Source organism: Mercenaria mercenaria, chromosome 4 (genome assembly GCF_021730395.1).
Source record: "Mercenaria mercenaria strain notata chromosome 4, MADL_Memer_1, whole genome shotgun sequence".
NCBI lineage: Eukaryota > Metazoa > Mollusca > Bivalvia > Venerida > Veneridae > Mercenaria > Mercenaria mercenaria.
Window position 1 is genome coordinate 58,641,766 of NC_069364.1, and position 22,245 is coordinate 58,664,010.

The following is a 22,245-nucleotide window of genomic DNA, read 5'->3' on the forward strand; positions in this document are numbered from 1 at the left end:
CTGTTTGAGAAACCGGTAGTTCCTGATTTTCAGCCCAACAAGTGTTTTTTCCAGAATGTTTTACTGACCAAACAAAGTATTTATCAGAAGTCTTAATATTTCCACATGGATATTTTTAGTAAGACAAGAAGATACGTAGCAGCTGTGGCATATTTATACTTGTTTGTGACAAGCAAGCTTTATGAGAGTGTTTATTTAGACAGGAATCAAATACTTAATGGGAAGCTTATCCTGCTCAGCATCTATACAAAATCTATACAAACTAAGAAATTAGAAATTTCAATTTCATGATTAGTAACAACCTCGAGAGATCTTATTCAATTTGAAGGCTTTAGCGCTAATGCTTTTGTTACGTTGTCCAATTATGAGAAGAAATGTGTCTTAGTAAAAATCCAGCAAATGTTAAGAAATTAGACTCTTTAATTGGACTTCCCTTTTGCGGTGCCTAAACGTGAACTTGAGATTTTGGGAAAGCAGAGAATCGAAACTTTCATAACATTGCGGGTCATCTTCATTTTCAAGCGTATAGAAGTCTCACGATGACGCCATGTAACAGAAGAAAATGTCTATGGCTTCAGCATACTGACCACGACAAACATCATCTAAAGTGTGTAACTGAGCGTATTTCAATGATACATACATGGGGAAGGGGTTGCGGGGTGGGGTAGGTGTTCTGTTTCCCTCCTTTAAAATGAGAGTTGGTTGAAAGGTCAACCACGAAACTGAAAAATAACAATGCTCGCAAATGTTGCATTCTGAGGGGTCGAGGGTCTTGATTTTCTGCTATATTTGTAGAAAGAATTACGGAATTAATTTACCTTGAAAATAAGTATTTTACATTGTTACTCAAATGTTTAATCCGCCGAAAATCTTCGAGGTTAAAAAAAAGTCTGGTCAAATAACTGTGTGAAAGCGCCGTCGTTTATTCTTCCTCAGCTTTATTTTTTGAACATCTTTGAGAATGCTTATAAACAACCACAACAACAACTACAACATCTTTGAGAATGCTTATAAACAACAACAACAACAACAACTACAACATCTTTGAGAATGCTTATAAACAACAACAACAGCAACTACAAACTAATAGTATTAATGGGAAATGAAATAATCTCCAAATAAAAGCAATAAAAATCAAGAAATACGACATAAGCTGGTGCACATTTCATTTCAGTCATGAACATTGTACGATAATGTTAGAAGACACTAGGAATGAAGCAAAATTAACTGGTGTAAACTCTCTCGTTGTGATTACCTGTACGAAATTTTACAGCTGTAAAAGACCTGTATTTTTGTTCAAAATAACAGTCATGCTTATTCCAAATTTACAACTGTAGATTTTATATAACAATATTGATTTTACAGCTGTAGATTTCAAATTACAGCTGTCAAACGACTGTAAAACAGTTCGAAATATGCAAATGAGCTACACCTGTAAAAAAGTTACAGCTGCAAAAATGAAAAAGTTACAGCTGTAAAAATGCCCAAAAGTTACAGCTGTAGAAATATAGGTATTGAAAAAGAGGGCATTATTTTAAGGGACGAAAGTAGAGGTGCAAAAAGTTTTAGGATGAATTGCAATTCTCTAGATAAGGTAGCAATTACTATAAAGATGGCAAAATAAATGATCTAGTACGTAAAGTAAATACAGTAGAGCAACAGCAAAATTCAAGAGTAGGATACAAAGTAGAACATATGCAGATTTTGTTTATAAAACTTTCTTTGTCAGTCATGAAAACATATGACAATCTTGTAATTATTTATTTTAAACTTATCGGCTTCCAGTATAGAGTAAATAGTTAATGTATGTACTTATACATGTCCTTTTACAACTATAATAGATAATTAAACATCTGTACTTACTCTATACCGCTGTAAATTCCAAAATTTTACAAGATGTGATGTCTGTGTGAATTTCAGTTATATCCCGCCAAAATGCATTAAAGATGGCTGACAATAAACATGTTTCCCTCCAAAAATGTTACAGCTGTAATTTTGAGACATGACCATTTTACAGCTGTAACTTTCAACAATAAAAGTTTTACAGCTGTAAATTGGGACCTTCATATTTTACACCTGAAAATTTCAACTGTATTTCTGATCAGTTTTCCACTTACAGGTCTTTTACAGTTGTAATTTCAAAATACAGGTCTTTTACAGACGTTTTACAGCTGTAAAACAGGTCCATGTTTCGTACAGGTATACCATTGATCATTATAAAGTGTGAAATACTTTATTTATTTATTCTTTTGTTTTGTGATCATATTCTGTATGTTTTTCTGCGACTTTATATTTGTGTACACATTCAAACACACATTGCTGTAGGTCTCATGAAACATTGCTGTTCATATTGGATCATCGTCATTGTATACCAAATAAGTCTGCTATTATTGCGCTTGTTTGCAATTTACAAAGGGTCGTCTTATAAATACATTCCATGGAGTGGCGATATAAGGTCTCCACGTAATTTCATTTAGTGTTGATATTATTTCTGAACGTTTGTAATTATAAATCCATTGACATTTATTTTGTAACTGGTATTTTAAATAAAAACTGCAAGACGATCCATGAGTCTGTTCATGAGAGAAAATAGAATGTGCAACATCGCTCACACCAACTAGCAGCGGCTTCATCGGAATTCTATATAAAAGACCATAAAATATAACAACAATGAATCCAAGTATAGGGAGACAATTTACGGCCGCCACACGACACTTAAGGATTAATGTTGTGATAGATAATAAAGATTTTATGAAGATGATTTGGAAGCATATAACGTAGCCAAGCAATGATTTTTGTTCAAACTAAACACGTTTACATAAATTGCGAATAAGAAAGAAAATTGAAAATGCACTTTATGACTGTAGCATTCCAGATAAGATTATACATAATTATCAGTGTCCATATAGGGCTACAAAACTGTAACTCCTCGGTGAAGCATCAAGACACGGAAATACCAAGGCAGAATCCATACCGGATATCCTTAATCAGTTTTAGGGAAAATTTTGTTTTATTTACAGAGTTCGTTGCTTCGATGTGACTCAGTCTAGCTACGCCGCTAGTGAAACGTGCGTGCCTTAGTTGAAGAAGTCATGGTGTCATCTTCAAAGAAATAAAGTTACAAATCCATAGTTGATTTTTTACATTTTCGATATATGAACAAAGATATAATACTTAATGTATTATTGATATATGATTATGGTAAATAGTTAATAACATGTTTTAAAGTAGATTTTCCTTTTAGGATTGACAAGAAATTTGTATGTTTAATAAGGAAACAGGTCTGTGTCTGTACAAAAATTCAGATATACATGTCATAAACCAGTTCGTAGATTTTCATTATCTGAAAGATTCACAGTATATTTAGGAATCTCCTGGACTTCTCTGTATTTGTATTAATAATTCTATAGTTTTGAATATTGTAGGTTGTCGGAAAGAAAAAGGGCAAATTGTGTGCAGATGTTCTGTCGTTAGTTTCACTCGCTACAAACCTATACTTTTCCAGATATCAGTAAAACAAACTCATATATTGCGTTTTAATACGAAAGTAATTTATACTGCGCTTTAAAGTTGACAAACTGTTTTCAGTTTCTATTTCTCTGCATGGATTCTTCGTGGAAAATTTCTTCTGAATGTCTTTATTTTTAGTGTTCTTCTTATATTTGGGATAGAAATAGTAATTTATTTTGAGACATTGGGCTGAACACAAATGTTAAAATACGAATCCACAAAATATGATCTAAAATAAAAGTCAAAATGCATCAATTAAAAGTGCTGCTTCAGCAAACATTGCGCAGTTAATTGAATCTTTCCTTATACAACTTTAGACATAATTACGTCATTGAAGGCATGCGATACGCTTTAAATAACTCTGCTATTTCCGATACTCTAATTGGTATATGTTTTCTGAATAAGGCAATTTGTTTAAGATAATTGGGGTTTATTCTCCTAACTTGATGAATCGTTTATGTTACATTCATAGTGTTAGAGACATAATTTGTAAAATACTTTTATATTTAATAAATCACTTGCTGCTGATATAAAAGAAAAGATCAAGAAATGTTAGAAGAGTATCTAACTAACAAGTTATGATGTATATTCAAATAACTTTGACGTAACAAATGTAATAAACTAAGTGTCTGGAAAAATCGCCACAGAGACATTAAATGGGATCATTGTTCATTTGTTTTCATAATTCATTATCTATAGCTTCTGTCGTGCAATCATGCTTTCACGAAAACAAACAAACACACATTAGAAAATAAATACGCTCACAACTTGGCATATTGTAAAACAATATTGTTCTGTTTTTGTTAATTAGTAATACAGACAGCAAAATGATGTGATTAAAATGCCAGCAATTAGGGTCCAAAATCTATAGACCTGTCACCAAAATATGTATTAACACAAATGATTGAGGGGCACAGCAGTCCAGTACCCAAAATATAAATTAAAATTTAGATCATTTGGTTTGGAAACAGAATGCAAAAAGTAAAATAATAGCTGATTCTGCTAGATTGAGTCTGTCCATGAGTGGTGTTGAAATGTGCAACACCTCTTACGCCAGCGACTATTTCCACTAGCGCTACATTAATCACAGCTACCTGAGCACGAAAATCTCTCGACATTTGAAAAGAAATTAAAATACATTTCTTTTTGTTTTCGTTTCTTTTATTTTATCAACAACCTTTGCATTAATCTAAAAATACTTAAATAATTTAACAAACTAAAATCGAATACCAAATGATAAAAAAATCAAAATCAAAATCTCGAGTCTTTTAACATGATGCTTAATTACAAACATTTGTAGAACGATAATGTTGGCTTTTACCTAATGACACGTGGGTTTGCAGCGACGTTTACGAATACACGTAATTACAAGATTATAAACACATGTAACGACAATTTTCACAAATGACACCATATGCTAATTACTCTTAATTATATTGCATTTGTACCACACACGAAGGAGAAAATAAACTTGAAACTGACAAGCCCACCAATTATACTTCTAATAACATGAAACGACATTGACAACACGCCCCCAAAAAGTAATTCTGTAAAACGGAGTTTTGACCTGTTCAATTCGTATTTTCATTTTCTGAAAACTCTTGTTTAGACTTAGATTTTCTACAATGTCTGTTGAGCTCAAGACATCTGTAAGGCTGATCACAACCAAAACTAATGTAAGCCTCCGCAGGTCTAGTTACAAGTAGTCCAAATATAAATAGTGCTAATATTTTTCCTTTCCTAGTGCATTTTCTCAACAGCAACGTGTTTACTTTTACTCTACCTCGTTTCAGTATGTACCACTTTGCATTTTATCGAAATCGGCATGTTCCTATCGCATGCTAGGTAAAAATGGCGGCGTAGGAATTGAAAGAAGCGAAAAGGAGTATATTCAGCGGGTTGTATTTAACGAACTGTAGTTTTCTTATATAAAAGTTAACAACCCCTTTTCTTTTTGTTTTTCTAAAGTAGCGATATAGTTCTTTATGGGAATATAAGTCCCTGAAAATCTGATATGCTAGAAATTGTCGGAAAACCGTTATGAAATAAGTGGATTTTATATGAAATAAAGAACAGCCGGATATAGTAGTGTTCAGCCTGTAATACTATTTAGTTATTTCTTTATACCGACATTAAAATCGTCTCAGAAAACTCATTTTCTCTCTAGGCTCCTTTAAATATAGAACATTGTTATTGATAATGCCGTTAATTGCTACATATCGGCATTTGGTTTTACTAAATCAAATACAATCTCCCTCAGAGAAAAGAGATATTGCAAACATTTGCAGAAAGTGCTATTAAAGAAGATTTTATGGCAGAGGTATTTATTTGAAAGGACTCTAACGACTGATGTCAATCTTGATATTTTTAAACCGACAGATTTTACAATGATATTTATTTTTTCGGGTGATGTCTCCTCCTTTGTCATGTCTGTCTGTCTGTACATCTCTCCGGCCGTAGAGATCAGAGAAATATCTACATGTACGAGATACAAATATAAAAAAAACAGATTTTAATTGAATCTAATGAAAGATCATAAAAAGAGAAAGTAAAGAGTTCAAGAAACACAAGATAAGAAATTTATTTTCATAGTGATATGTAAAGTTCATATTGACACAAATGATAACATTATATAATCTTCCGGCCAACACTATATAGGAAGACTGACCAATATATAGGAAGGACTGACCAAGAAGTCACAAAACTAATACCAGCACTGGTAAGGTATTTCAACAACATGTAGTGACTGTCTCGATCAGTTACTTTCGCAACAATAATAAACAAAATGTCTCACCTATAGTGGAAACTTGCTGTCGTTATCAGTTTTTTTTTCTGGCTATACTGGTGTATAATGAACAAGAGATCACAGAGTGATCTTGACGCCCACCAATGTGCCATTTTTGAATGTTCCAAAATTTCAAGACTTACTGACTAGCTCAAGGTCAAATTTCATTTCCGTACACAACACGTGGTCCAAATTCGAAAGCTGTAGCTTGAGAAATGTGAAAGTAGGTCACTAGATCAATTTCAAGGACAAAGTTCTTTGTACACAAAACTATGCATGTGCATCAAGTTTGAAGGCTGTAGTTTGAGAAATTTGAAAGTAGGTCACTAGGTCAATCTTAAGGTCACAGTTTATTTTGGTACAAAAAACTATGCAAGTGGTCCAAATTTGAAGGCTGTAGCTTGAGAAATGTGAAAGTAGGTCACTAGGTCAATGTCAAAGTTTGTTTCGGTACACAATCCCATGCATGTGGTCTAAATTTAAAGCCTGTAGCTACAGAAATGTGGAAGTACGTCACTAGGTCAATGTAAAGGTCAAAGTTTGTTCGGTACACAAAACTATGCAAGTGGTCCAAATTTGAAGGCTGTAGCTTGAGAAATGTGAAAGTAGGTCACTAGATCAATTTCAAGGACAAAGTTCTTTGTACACAAAACTATGCATGTGCATCAAGTTTGAAGGCTGTAGTTTGAGAAATTTGAAAGTAGGTCACTAGGTCAATCTTAAGGTCACAGTTCATTTCGGTACACAAAACTACGCAAGTGGTCCAAATTTGAAGGCTGTAGCTCGAGAAATGTGAAAGTAGGTCACTAGGTCAAAATCAAGGTCAACTTTTATTTCGGAACACAGAACTATGCATGTGGTCCAAATCTGAAGCCTGTACCTTCAAAAATGTGAAAGTAGGTCACTAGGTCAATGTAAAGGTCAAAGTTTGTTCGGTACACAAAACTATGCATGTGGTCCAAATTTGAAGGCTGTAGCTTGAGAAATGTGAAAGTAGGTCACTAGGTCAAAATCAAGGTCAAATTTCATTTCGGAACACAAAACTATGCATGTAGTCCAAATTTGAAGCCTGTACCTTCAAAAATGTGAAAGTAGGTCACTAGGTCAATGTCAAGGTCAAAGTTTATTTCAGTGCTCAAAACTATGCATGTGGTCCAAATTTGAAGGCTGTAGCTATAGAAATGTGAAAGTAGGTCACTAGGTCAATACCAAGGTCAACTCATGTCAAGGTTCATCTTGCCACTCAAAACCATACATGTGGTCCAAATTTGAATGTTGTAGGTTACTGACAAGAAGATTTTCAAAGCTTTTCCCTATATAAGTCTATATGAACCATGTGACCCCCAGGGCAGGGCCATATTTGACCCTAGGGGGATAATTTGAACAAACTTGGTAGAGAACCACTAGATGCTACATAACAAATATCAAAGCCCTAGGTTTTGTGGTTTGGGCAAGAAGATATTCAAAGTTTTTCCCTATATAAGTCTATGTAAACCATGTGACCCCCGGGGCGAGGCCATATTTGACCCTAGGAGGATAATTTGAAAAATCTTAGTAGAAGACCACTAGATGATGTCACATACAAAATATCAAAGCCCTAGGCCCTATGGTTTTGAACAAGAGGTTTTTCAAAGTTTTTCCCTATATAAGTCTATATAAACCATGTGACCCCCGGGGCGGGGCCATATTAGACCCCAGGGAAATAATTTGAATCATCTTGGTAGAGGACCACTAGATGATGCTTCATACCAAATATCAAAGCCCTAGGCTCTGTGGTTTTGGACAAGAAGATTTTCAAAGTTTTTCCCTATATAAATCTATGTAAATTATAGAAATAAACAAAGGGCCATAACTCACTAAAAAATTGTTGAACCAGTCTGATTTTCAGGGGGACATAACTAGAGTACCAATACATCATTCTGACAAGGTTTGGTCAAAATCCCCCCGGTAGTTTCTGAGGAGATGCGATAACGAGAAATTGTTAACGGAAGGACGGACGGACGAACGGAGGGACGTCGGACCACGGACGCAGAGTGATTTGAATAGCCCACCATCTGATGATGGTGGGCTAAAAATCTGTTGCTTGTTGTCCGGCTTTTGTATTATAACAGATTGTTTGATTTGCATCTACCTCAAAAATGCTACACAAACGACCACGCTTTAATGTGAATTTGTCAATGTATAAATGGACCCCCTGGCTTGTGAATCAAGGTATTTAGATTATTTTTCACCTCAAACGCAATAGCTAAAGTGAATAAAACGGTGGATATTCCTTGATTTGCACAAATACGATTTTATCTGTAACTGTGAAGGGAGAAAACCAGTATGTTCATGAACGATTGTTTTCTTTATTGCATGCTTACAGCTGAGAACAAGTTTCAAATGCCGTGGAAATATCTTTATCTTGCTTTCTGTAAACAAGCCATTAGTAAGCTGGGAACTAAGTAACCTTTTATACTGTTTCTAAAGCTATTGGGTATAAGCATAACGACATATTCAGACACGGGTTCAATATTTGTTGTCCATATGGCTTCTAGATCGGATACGTGAAGCAGTATACAAAAGATGAACTGTTTTAAGAAATCTTTAATCCAATAAAAAGCAGTTTAAGTCTGTCAGGAAAATGTTTTCCTCTTAAATTGTTAAAACATGGAATTGTTGGAAACAAAAGCAGTAAATAAAATATTATTTGACTTTTATAAAAACATAGACTAAGTAAAGGAGAAAAGCCGAAAACTGTCCATTATGTGAAAGAATGGACAAATCGAGGCGCAACGCGCCGAGATTGTCCATTCTTTCACATAATGGATAGTTTGAGGCCTTTCTCTGACTTAAAACACGGTCCTCACGAAAAAATCAAGATTGTCGTGATATTATATAATGTCTCTAATATTGTCCTCTTTGAGGCAAAGACAAATCATTGATTTGTGTCTCTGTGCTAAATAAAAATACCAAGTCAAATGGAATTTAAATTAGATTGCATATAAATGTTTATTGCAATTAAAGGTTTTTAAACACTAATGATATTCAGTGCTGATTCTTAGGAAAGTTTCGAACATATCTCGTTTTGTCATATTTATGAATGATTTGAAGTGCCTTTACAAAAAGTAAAATTAAACTTGGCCTTATGATGTATGTATTAATAGTTGCCCATGCTTTGTTCGTGCTAAGTTTGCAGTTTTATATAAATCAAGTAATTTAATAAATGACGGGTCCAGGTGAAGACATTCTAAAATGTATGTATATGTATTTTATATCGTTATTAGAAAACAATCGTTCTTATCTCGTAATTACGAGATATTCTTTCAATTTTATTAGAAAAAAATTACTCGTATCACATGAGATCTTTACTCGTTATGACTCATATGTCGTTAATATTTCGTTGTTAAAATAAATAGCACCGTTATTGCAAGACAATTGTACTCAAGTTCAACGTAGATCATTACGGCCAAATTTTCTGGTAATACCGAAATGTGCAGTAAAACTTTAGGGAAATTGACGTTGTTTTTTGTCTTTGTAGTAGAAAAGTGAAATTGCACATTTCTGGGTAGGACTGCAACAAATGTCAGTTATGTTACAAATTTAACCAATTTTACATGAACACTGCATGAGAAAGATATGTCTGCAGCATTTGAAAAAGAAAGGAAAATTATGTGTTTTATCTCGACTATTCAAAGAATAGGTGGAGCTATTGGACTCCAGTTTGTTTAATTCTGCCCACTGTTTTCTTGTTTAGGGCACAGCCATTATTCTATCTGGGGACTATACGCCACTTTTCATGGATTTGCACTCTGTGCATCATTGAAGGTTCCATGTGCACCGTCGTATGAATACATCTGCGAATGTCTAAATTACATTCTGGTACTTATAACATGTGTAAATGTTGAGTTCTGCTCAACCCGGGGCTAGAGGGCGTGGACGATAGCTTGCACTTCCACTACCGTCCATGAACAGGCTCAATCAGACCGAGCCTGCAACATTTGCGGTTATGTCGTGTTAGGTGACCTGTGGTTTTCCACTTTTTTATTTCATCCCTGTGTCGATGTCCGCGTCGGCGTCCCGATTTGGTTAAGTTTTTGTAAGAAAGCTGGTATCTCAGTAACCACTTGTGGGATTGGATTGAAACTTCACACACTTATTTACTGTGATAAATTGACTTACACTGCACCGGTTCCATAACTCTGTTTCGTATAATTTTTTATTAAGGTTTTATATGTAAGCTGGTATTTCAGTACCTACTAATGGAAATGGATTGAAACGTCACGCACTTGTTCATTGCGATGATCTGACATGCATTACTCATGTTCCATAACTCTACTTTGCATTTTTACAAAAGTATGCCATTTTTTCGACTAAACAGTTGTTGATTAATTTTTTTGTATGCAAGCTGATATCTCAGTACCCACTAATGGGAATGGATTGAAACCTGCACATTTGTCCATTGTCATGAGCTGATATACTTTGTACAGGTTCAATAACCCTTTTTGCAATCTTACGAAAGTATGCCCCCTTTTCGACTTAAATATTCATTCAGTTGACAAGGCTGTTGAATAGTCGAGCGTTGCTTTACTCCGACAGCTCTTGTTTTTACATAACGTTGCCTGTTTTTATCTATTTTTGACTGAAAATGCCATACCAGGTGTATATCTGCGATACATTTCTATTGCGATTTAGGAGTACACAAAGAGAACATTATTACTTTCTAACGGTTGAAGATTTAAACTAACATTCTGTAATTACTTTTGGCACACTGTTTGATTTTCATTTGACTGATAATTTGTGGGGCGATTTAGGTTAAAGTCATACGTTCCTCTTCAGGTTTTTTTTATTGCAATTACAAGTTCTGTAAAACGTTGTAGTTTAAATTTCGAAACTTTCGAATTTCTTAGGTTAATGTACTCACACCTCTCAACGCACATGGTTGTTACTATACCTGTCCATTATTAACCTGTACCTGTCCATTCTTAAAGTATCCATTATTTTAAGAATGGACAGTTACAGGTTGATAATGGACAGGTATAGTAAAATAATCGTGTGTATAGAACGGTGTCGGTACAATAACCTATATAGTAGACAAAACTAACAAAGGATTGCATCACAACCGTGTTTTAAGCCTGCTTCCTACATAAGTTGCCAGTAATCACATATTTTACTATGGCATCATTTAGCAATTTTAATCAGTAGAGGTATATCATATTGGCGGCATTTGCCCCATGGTTACGTTTGGAGCAGATTTGTAAAAACAAATGGAGAAACAAACAAAAATTACACTTTAAAAGAAGAAGATATAGATCCTCAAGAAAAAGGTTTCACCCAGAACGATATTGACGAATAGCACATTACAGAAGCGTCATTTTGAAATAGCTTGTTGTTGTGGCGGTTTTGGGGATGATACTGAATCATTTCGTTTATATATATATATATTTTTTTTTTTTGGCTTTTTAAATACTGTCATTTTGTCTTGTTCGTATACTACCTATTTTAGAAAAGTTATGGTTCAAAGAATCATAAATTACAGTGAGCAATAACACATGTACTTTTCTTATATATGTACTTTTAAACGACATGATTAAATGCAGTCAGATATGCATAATAGAACATGACCATTTTTAAACAGAACCTGTTGGCATGATGCAAAGCTTGAAAACCACGTTTTCGTTGAATTTCAACGTTCCTTGTTGTAGACAATTAAGTGTCATCTGTCTGTTTTATGCTTTTTATTTCTACTTTCTTGTACTATAGATCATTGTGCCCTTGTGGTAAAGAGCAAAGTAAGGCACCAGTAAACAACTAAATAGTAAGACCTCTTTAGTGCTGGTTACGCCGTTGACCGTTCCATAGCGGTGCCTTGCTGTGTTCCCTCTTCGTGCGCATATGGGTCATATGAGTCTATTTATTTATTTATGTTTTATTGAGGATGGAATCGAATAAATAACTTTTTATTATTGCATCTATTTGTGTTTATGCATAGATATGCCCAGCATGCGTTTACGCGTTTACATTAAAACTTACCTCTGTTTAGAGGTGTATAGAAGACTGTGTTCTTTGAATGTGGCTATCCCCGGTTGACTTCTGCTTTGTTTTGTAGAAGAGTTTTTTGTTCGTAATCTAGCACAGGTTTGTACTTTGCATTTGAATTCGTGATTTCATATTTGTCTGTCTTCGCAGATACCCTCCTAATACCCAGTATCAAGAATACTAGCAGATTAATAAATTAAATTTAGAAACCCAAAGGCAAATCATGCACCAGTTTAATTCACTTGAATATATTGTATTTAAAAATGTATTTAAAACCTGCAAATATATTTAAATTTACAAGAACCACAAAGTTGATGGTATTCCAGACTTTCAGAAGATATCAAAATTAAAACAAACTGTTTCAAGATTATTTGCTAGCAGACATGTTTCAATAAAGATAAGACACATTATTCTTAAAAGTAAAATCAATAAATGTAAAAAAGCAAAGTCATTCGGGACCAAAGTGAATAACATTTGGGCGGTAGATAGCTGTACTGCTGCTTATGAGTTGTATGACAATCTTAAACATTGGGAAACAGTAAAATATTAATATCATTCTCTCTATCGTTTTTTTACAACTGTGTATATATCAAAATGTAATAGCGATGTAATAGCGACTCTAAAAGCTAATACGTGAAATATATGTTTTGTATATTGATTTTAGCTTCTTCCGAATGTCTTTAATATAAAGTAACTTTTTATTCTGATTTTTATAAATGATGCAAATTCTAGACTTGTACTGGAAACAGTTAGAACCCGCGTAGTACTGAAATGAGGAAACTCGCTGTGCTGATACTAGTACATCGCTCCAAGTTTTATGATATAGATTTGCCGCCTTCAGTGTCTTCAAATGTGAGCAATAAAACCTCAAATGTAGATTTTTGCAGCTGGAGTCACTACTGGATGTACATGACATTAAAAGGGTCATGAAATTGGCCTTAATTTTTTCAAACGTTTATAACAGAGTTTTAACAGGTCACCATTAAAATGCACCCATTACTTCTTACTATTTAATGAGATTTTCATGACCATAGTTTTAATGCCATACATTACAAATGACTTTGATGGCCATGCAAAACTGCTTAAAATAAACCATTAAAATAAGTTAACAGGCTCCTGAACACTCCATGAAAAATTTTAATTGGCATGAAATTAATGTGCCATTAAAAAGTACCCCTTAATTCCACATTAATTAGTTAGAACTAATGGGGCCATTAATTTTTTTAATACTCTGTTAATGGCCGTTAATTATTAAAAAAGTGATTAATGGTCTCATTAAATATGTCAGATTCAATTTTAATGGGTTCATCATATCTTAATTGTATATCAAATTAAGGGCCATGAAAATTTGCTTTTAGAATTAGACATCTTAAGATAATCAACTTCATATTAATATTTGCCGTATTGATTTTAACTACGTATTACTACACATGTAATAGTATCTATACATATGTACTCTTTTGTAAAATGTTAGAATAATATTTGTTTCCTCTTTTTTCTCTTACTACTTTGTAATGTAAACACATGTAACAGCTTCGTACAAACATTTGTTATATTGTATCCTTATTCTGTCATGTTCATATGAAATGAGAAAATAAATGGATATTGTGTTGTATTGAGTTGTAATGAGAAGGGTTTACAGGTACCGGTTTAATAGATCAAGTGACCATGTGGGTAGTTTTAACTATTCAACATTATAATATTGACAAACATTCTGACCAAGTTTTTATTGGTACAGACATTAGGCATCAGGTGTATTCAAAAAGCAACTGTTGATGACAATGTCAGCGCAAAATGGGCAATCACAATTTAGCTCTACTTAGTACTTTGTGCTCACGTGCATGCACTTAAACAGCTAGGGGCAAATGTTTGAGGGATTGCATCACAAGTAGCTTCTCCCATCCCCAATCAAGCGTACCACACTCTTTGATTCATTGAAACAAAGACGCGATTGATCTGCCCATGTCCCAAATGAATTTAAATCAGACTGTAAAGCTTCACAATTATGTGTACTGTTCACTTCTCTAAAAACCTTCGTTTCTACTCAAGGATTGGAAAATTTGAAAATCTAAACTAGTCTGAACACATTTTATAATGTAAATTCCTTACCCCATCCATTTTCTTATACAAATGCTGATTATTTGGACAAGAAAAACAAAGAACAGAAAAAGTGGCATGCATCAATACGTATTTACCCTTACCAAAATATTGTACATTGATGTTATCAAATAAATTAATACGTTTTCATCCGACTTTCATTGAAATTATTCCGATTTTTGTAGGAACACAATTTGGCAAACATTTGAAAAAATGGCGTAACTGCATCAAGGGGAAATAACTTTAATGCAACTTAATATAACATCATGATATATTATAGACGATGTGTGCATAGTATGTATTTATTGTGATTAAAGTCCGTTTTAGAACAATATTAGACTGGAATTATAAGCATTCAATAGGAGAGCAAGCCAAAAACCAAAAAGAGAATATATACGAATCACAATTTATAGAATGTCGGATTTAATGGGCATTATATTGCTGTTAAGGGCCATTAAGTTTTCTCTTAAATGAAATCGTACACAACCTGAACATTTAATGAGCATTAAATCAAATTTAAGGGCCATGAATAATCCTGTTAAATTCAAAATGTACAGAATTTCACTATTTTTTCAAAGCCATTAACTATTTTAGCTACCAAACTAAATTTTTAATGGCAAGATTCATGGTCAAAAAATGGGTGTTTTATGGTATTTTAACATGTAACCCATTAATATTGTGAAACCTGTTAAATAAAGTGATACAAGAATTAATGGGGTTAATTAACGGTTTTTCCTATTTTAATGGATATTTTACAGGGTTTTAAACCATGTTTAATGGTATGTGCATCCAGTAGTGAGTGACACGTCATTCCATTTTCTGTGAAAGAAGTCCTCTTTCTCCAGAGTTTATTTTAGTCCCGTTTGGAGTCGATATTACAGTTTTTGCTTTATAGGATTTAACGATCTGCAGAAAGCTATAACTACTGAGGGCGTAACTTTTTCCAAGTCGATAAAGCCTTATATCGGTCGAACCTCAAAGGTAACGGTTGTGTTATTATCAAATCCAAAAACTCGAAAGTTACTTATAAATAGATACCATACAAAAGCATTTGCAGTAGGTGTTTTTACGTCACAATTTGGTGACGCAACTGCTCAAGATCAATATGTATTTTGGTTACCGCTTACATAAATTCTATAATTAGTTTTGTGACGCGTTTAAATCAACTAAGAGTATGATAGTTCAAGTTATAAGTTGTCGCCCTTGAAGGGTAGTCGTGTGTTTCTACGCTCTCGACAAATTATGTAATCTCATATACTACCCTGAATGTGTAACTGTTTCATACAGGAAAAGATCTATATAAGCCTTAGGCTTTCGATCCTATCCTAAGCGTTTTTGTGAATTCTGTTGATTGTATATGTATTTTGTAAACTATCTCGCTAATAAAATATGTTTAAACCAACTAAGAGTATGATAGTTATAAAATTTAATGAATAATATATCGTACATGCTACACGTCATATTGTCTTGATCACCCATCGTGATCAAAGAATAATCGAAGTAAGAACATTATTTTTCATGTACTTCAAGTCACTAAGTAAGACATATTAGCAAATGTGATAGAACAGATAATGGTTAACAATAAGTTTTTCGTATTTCGTATTACAGCAAACATTTATTATGATTTATTATGATTTCCTATACTTAAAATAGAATTACGTGTATAGGCAACATGATGAGAAGAAAAGAAATATGAGCCATGCCATGAGAAAACCAACATAGTGGGTATGCGACCAGCAAGGATCCAGACCAGCCTGCGCATCCGCGCAGTCTGGTCAGAATCCATGCTGTTCGCTAATAGTTTCTCCAATTCCAATAGGCTTTAAAAGCGAACAGCATGGAGCCTGGCCAGACGGTGCGGATGCGCAGGCTGGTCTGGATCCATGCTGGTCGCAAACCCACTATGTTGGTTTTCTCATGGCACGGCTCATATTAAGAAGATAAACAAGCTAATTGCATAACAAAATCGAGCAAACCAAGTCTGCTATTATTTTGCTTGGTTGCATTCTATGTTTTTCAAAAGTATCTTCTTTCAGATTTTTATTATTGAGATACCTGATTATGTACCAATAAAGACATAGAAGTATATAAAGATCTATTAAGAGGTAAGGATCTTTGATCCACCTTTGAAATGTAAACATCCCAAAAGAACTATTTAACTTTTATCTAATTTTAAAATTGTGCCGTCATGAAGTTTTCCTTATCACACCAATTAGATAAATGTAAACAGGAATAAGTCGCTTAGTACGAGAAAAGTGCATTATTGACAACTGACAATCCTATTGCCTTTTCAGGCTGGCTTCTTTAAATATCAGAATAATTATCCTTATCAATAATATTATGTTCTCACTGTTAATATGAGATCTGTTATTCATCATGTAGGCACGTTAACGTGAAAGACTGCATTGCGATTCAGTTTTCCTTTCTTTTACACTAAAGTTTAATATATTTTAAGAAAGAAAATTAAACGAACTTGACTTACATGAAACGGACGTTTTCAACTTTTCGGAAGTCACTGACATACATGAGGTTCAAGTTGTCCCTATAAAAATGTAACCATAAACAGTGATTTTAGTCTAAATTATAGGCATCCGCTTAGCTGCAGTCTCATATTGACCTGATATGATCATCTGCCGTTCGAACTAGCGAGTGAGTGTGCTTCCTCGAAATGGCAGCGAACGGTTTGGAACTGTCGACGGGGTGTAGAGATGTGGGTCAGGATGTAAATGTGGCCTGTTCAATTGTAAAAAGTAATAAAAACAATATGTTTGTATGATCGCAGACTAATTTGTATCACTACATCATTACCTGTGGCAAAAATTAAGCAGCAGTAGTAACTTCAGTACGTTCTGTCACGCGCATATGCAAAAAACACTTCCGGTTTCTTACTATACTATGAAATAGTAGCTGATCAAACAAGACCGTTGAGGATGCATATTTAGTAATATGCTGATTTATATAAAACAGAAAACACAATCCTAAACCACAAGTAAAATTAACTATAGAAATTGCGATATGAGATAGTTTGTTCGAGTTCCAACAGAAGGGAATTGGCAACAATATCTCAACACTGTTATATCTGATGGAAAATTAATAGCTTTTGAAAAAAAATGTTTTAAAATACAGATTTTTAGTTATTATTATCTCTGCTCGTACCTGGACCGAAATAATGATTTTGTCTTGTCTGTCAGTCTGTCACAAATATTTGTCCGGACTGCATTACTGAAACTGCGGATGGAATTTCAACCAGACTTTGTAGATATGCTTTCCACCATTGGCAGATTTTGCGTATAGATTCCGAATTGAAATGCATTTGGTGAAGTAGCTTTGGCCACAATGTTTTGCTGACCGTTTTTTAGATTAATAGTCATTTCGTTATTCTAGATTCGTAAGTATGACATTGCATTATTAAAAGGAGGCAATATAAATAAATAAAAACATTTGAATTACTTTTGGTTAACCATATCTAGATAAAGCAGTTGTGAATTAAATTATCCGTTTGAAAATATGAGCACAAAACCAAGAAATTACGAGAATCTTTATGATGAATCTAGTATAAAACCTTTATCAAATTTTAAGAGTCTAATTAAGGGAATCAACTTTTTCTGTTGAAAATGTATACCATTTGCAAAGCCCATTGCCTGTATTGTTTACGTCAATGCTATTTATGTGATTTTATATAAAGTAAAGTATTTAACATATTAATAACATTTGTTAGCCAGAAGACTTTGCAAAATGTGTAATCTAAAAATTACATATGCGACTTGATAAACGCCTTTGGTCGAAACTTTGTCGCATGCCGTGTGTCGCTTTGCATGGGACGAATGACGTAAATGATGTGCTGTTCTTCCATTGGAGCGGTTGGTGTCCGTAGGGTACGTGGGCGGTACGCGTACAACGGTGGCAGTTCTAGGTCACCACTTTGTCAATTGAGTTGTATATTTCTAAATTTGTAGAAAACAATCAGGGAAAGGCATGATTACACAAAGAATGATTATTTGCACAGCGCGGAATATGGATTCGTTTTTACGTAGAAAACCAGTGGCGTCAGCTATTATTAGTAGTTGAATGTTTACGAATCGCTCGGCGCATGACACCTGCTTAATTGAAAAATATTTCTGGCAATATCTTTCTATCCCTTTACAAACCACTTATATATTAAATGGCAGTTAATTACATGGATGAAAATATTAAAAAATACCGTAGAAGAGATCGAAAATAGAGAAAGATTTTTTGTCCTAATTGTTGTTTTGGTTCGTTATATGTTCGTTTTTTGTTGTCATTCATTCATTAACATAGCATAGTATAGCGTAGCATAACAAAACATAACATAAATTTTATTCGTTTCAAACATATAAACATAATCTATTGCATGCGTAACATACATAATATAGTCAATGTAACATTTGTTATTAATTTCAAGTATAAATGAATAGATTAAGGTGTAACAAGATTAGTATTGTTTACATGTTCATGTAAAGATGCTAGAAAAATAAAAATAAAAAATACATGAGCATAACACAATGTATGAAGGTTAGGATACAAGAGTATGTTCAAAAAGCATTAGAAGAACACGTATGTAGAATTTAAAAGTAAAAAAACAAATATTACAACACAAGAAAGGATAGATAGCAACACTAGCACGCGAGCATTTTGAACACTTTCAGTACCTTTTACAGTGTCAAAACTAGATGTTCTTATAATAAAAAATGATGTAGAATTTCTAGAAACAGTGAGCAAGCCAGTCACAACCACATCCACATATTACATATTCTGGAAATCCACCTACCCGCCAGTTAACTTCCGTAATTGTAGTAATGGAGGAAAATTGCCGAAACATAAAAGCGGTGCGTGCTTAAATACAGAAACAAGGACATCGTCTAAGAATACCAGGAACTTGGTTCAAATAACTCTAAGCATTTAAGTTCAACCTAAATTCAACTAGTTAGACGAAAATAATTTCCCGTTGAGTGAAGCATTAATACTAGAGAGCAAAACACCGCATTAATACTAGAGAGGAAACACCGGACTGTATACATTAAACATACGAATATGTCAAAGTATCAGTATACAAATGTAACAACGCGGGAATCACTGAATTTATAACATTATGTATTCTTACAATTAGGTAGTCATCGCTTCTTAGATTTATAATGATTGATGGTACAAAAACAAGCATGCAGAGCTCTTTACTTTCTAATATGAATCAGATATTGTCGGGATGCTGCAGACGTACTTATAACTACTATAGTCTAACATTTAAATCAATGTTATCTTTTACAGGATTTGAACCCGCGCCCTTTCAACTTATAATTTGTCTACATGTATATTGTTTTGTCTGCACACATAACATTATGGTGCAGCAGTTACTAGATTGTACAGACTTTTAAACCATCCAAACCATTGCAACGTCTGGCAGGACAGGTTGAAAATAGCAAAGCATTACATTTACATTTCTAGAACACCATGCTTTACACTCCTAGCAACTGACTTGCTATTATGCACAAATTCTTCCTACGTTCTACAGTACCTTATATTTTAGGGATGCTTTTCCGATCTGTCAAACGAAAGAGTCTCAAGATCAAAACAATGATAATTGCTTTCCATTGAGAAAAATAGAAATTACTTTGGTAATAAATTTCACAAAATTAACTTGCTTCATACATTTAATCAAGTGTTATGCTTTTAAAATAACGTTCATATTTGATACTGTCATCACACTTACGCTTTAAAAACATATTGAGCATGTTCTAAAAACGACATTTATATTTTATTTTTAGTATCTAATTCTGCAATTCTAGGCTTTACCAAAATTGAGAAACCAAAGACGTTAATCAATAATTATTTGCAAAACGCAATAAAGTGTTAGTGGAAAGATGGAAAGAGCATAACAATGCTCATCTCACATGATATAATTTTCGTCTTTGACATTAAAATGGGTTGCTTCGTAAAAGTCAATGACTCAAACCACTTTTATCTCACCGATGGGGGTTCGAAACCTCGCTTTTGGTATGGGGAAGAAATCTAGCTAGCTTGCGAAGGTTGATGGCTGTACCCAAAAATTTGTCAGTGAGAATCTAAACTTGATAAACCTAAAATAGTAAAGTTGCAGTAAAATGAAATAAGATGAAATGAAATAAAATCTCGAGTTATTCTTCGTCCACTATTCCAACGTATTGCCAACCTCCAACAAACACTTATTTAAAATAGACAAAAAATGACTTGCGTGTGTCATGGGACAAAAAAATGTTTGCAAGAAAATGCAATTTATATCATTATAGACTTTGTTACAGATTATATCTCGATATTCTACTACAGAAACCTGATGAAATTTCAGGTAAGAAGCAACGACCTGAAAAACCTCTTCAATTTACAAAAGAGTTACATGTATTTTTAGGGTAATAAATATTCGTCTTTTTCCGTTCGGAATCAATAAATGTTAGACTTTTTGCGTTCAGAATCATGAACACAGGTATCAAGTTTAAAATGCACATGCACGTCAGTTGCCTAAAACTACTTTCGTCCACCGTTTCGATAGAAAAGACAGAAATAAGACAGAAATACTTTAAATGTCAGAAGTAGCCTAAATGTTAATTACACTCATATGTGGAAATAGTGGGAGGCTAATGGATATATAGCGGGAGGTTCTTCTATTCAGTTTTAATATCTTAAATTAATAAGAGATGCCACGCGTAGCAAATTTTATAGGTGCCAGGTATTGATATAGCGTTTCTTTAAGGCGAAAAGTGATCTAATGGCAGATTAACCCTAGTCAGGATAGCCTAGGTTAGTTTTCGCAAGGGTATGGTGCATGAACTAGTCTCGCTACCGACAGGCTAATAATTATTTTCATATTATTTTTTTTAAGTTAATGTTTTTCTTATCTATTCTGACCAATCTGTCTTGGCTCTGGAGAAGAAAAGGAACATAATTATACAAAATGTGAAAAGCCTCAGACGTTATCTCCACTGAAAAAATAGGGTCTGAACGCAGACTATACATGCACGTGCACGTTTATGTGTACTTAATCCCCGTCATTGTAAACTCACTATTTGTATTTAATCTGTAGTTTATTCTTTTACACAAATTCTTTTTAGTTGATCATATATTCGATTTTCTTCAATACAGGATTGAATAAAAATGATATTTCTAATCAACGCAAGGGAAAAGAAAGATTGCCCTTTCCACAAAACTTATCACAAGTCGTATAGACACGACATGTATATTCTCTCTGCAGAAATCGGAACTGCTGACACTAGCTATTTCTGCTTGTTATATCATAGCAGTACAGTCTTTTTTGACATTTCAAATATGCAAATAAAATGCTGAAACAGATTGTTGCAAATATGTTGTAAAACATCAATATGTCAAGAGTATTTTATAACTTTCATTGAAAAGGAGAACATTTTTCTTTTAGAATTGTATTTATTACGCATTTAGCTGAAGATACCTCTGGCGTGATTTGACCCTACAATTTTTAAATCAATACTACTGTTTGTTTTATTAACTGCTAAAATACCATACTTGTAATGCAGTGACCAGAGTGTGAGTACCTACCGCACTATTATTTACAGAGTCTTAGAATTAGAGTGGGTAAAGGTTAATGCAAAGTCAATGATATAACATCGTCATGCAATTTGCTTTATGACATCCAACAACAATATTTTGCACTTCTGTTTAAATTATATAAAGATATGCTTTAGCGTCGTTCCTTCTGTCGAAAGAGTCAGACTTTCATACACATTTAAAGGTCTTTATAATGGTAAACGCTTTTATTCTAAGTGTCATACTTATTACAATACCGTACACTTTCTCTACTGACATCACACGTATGT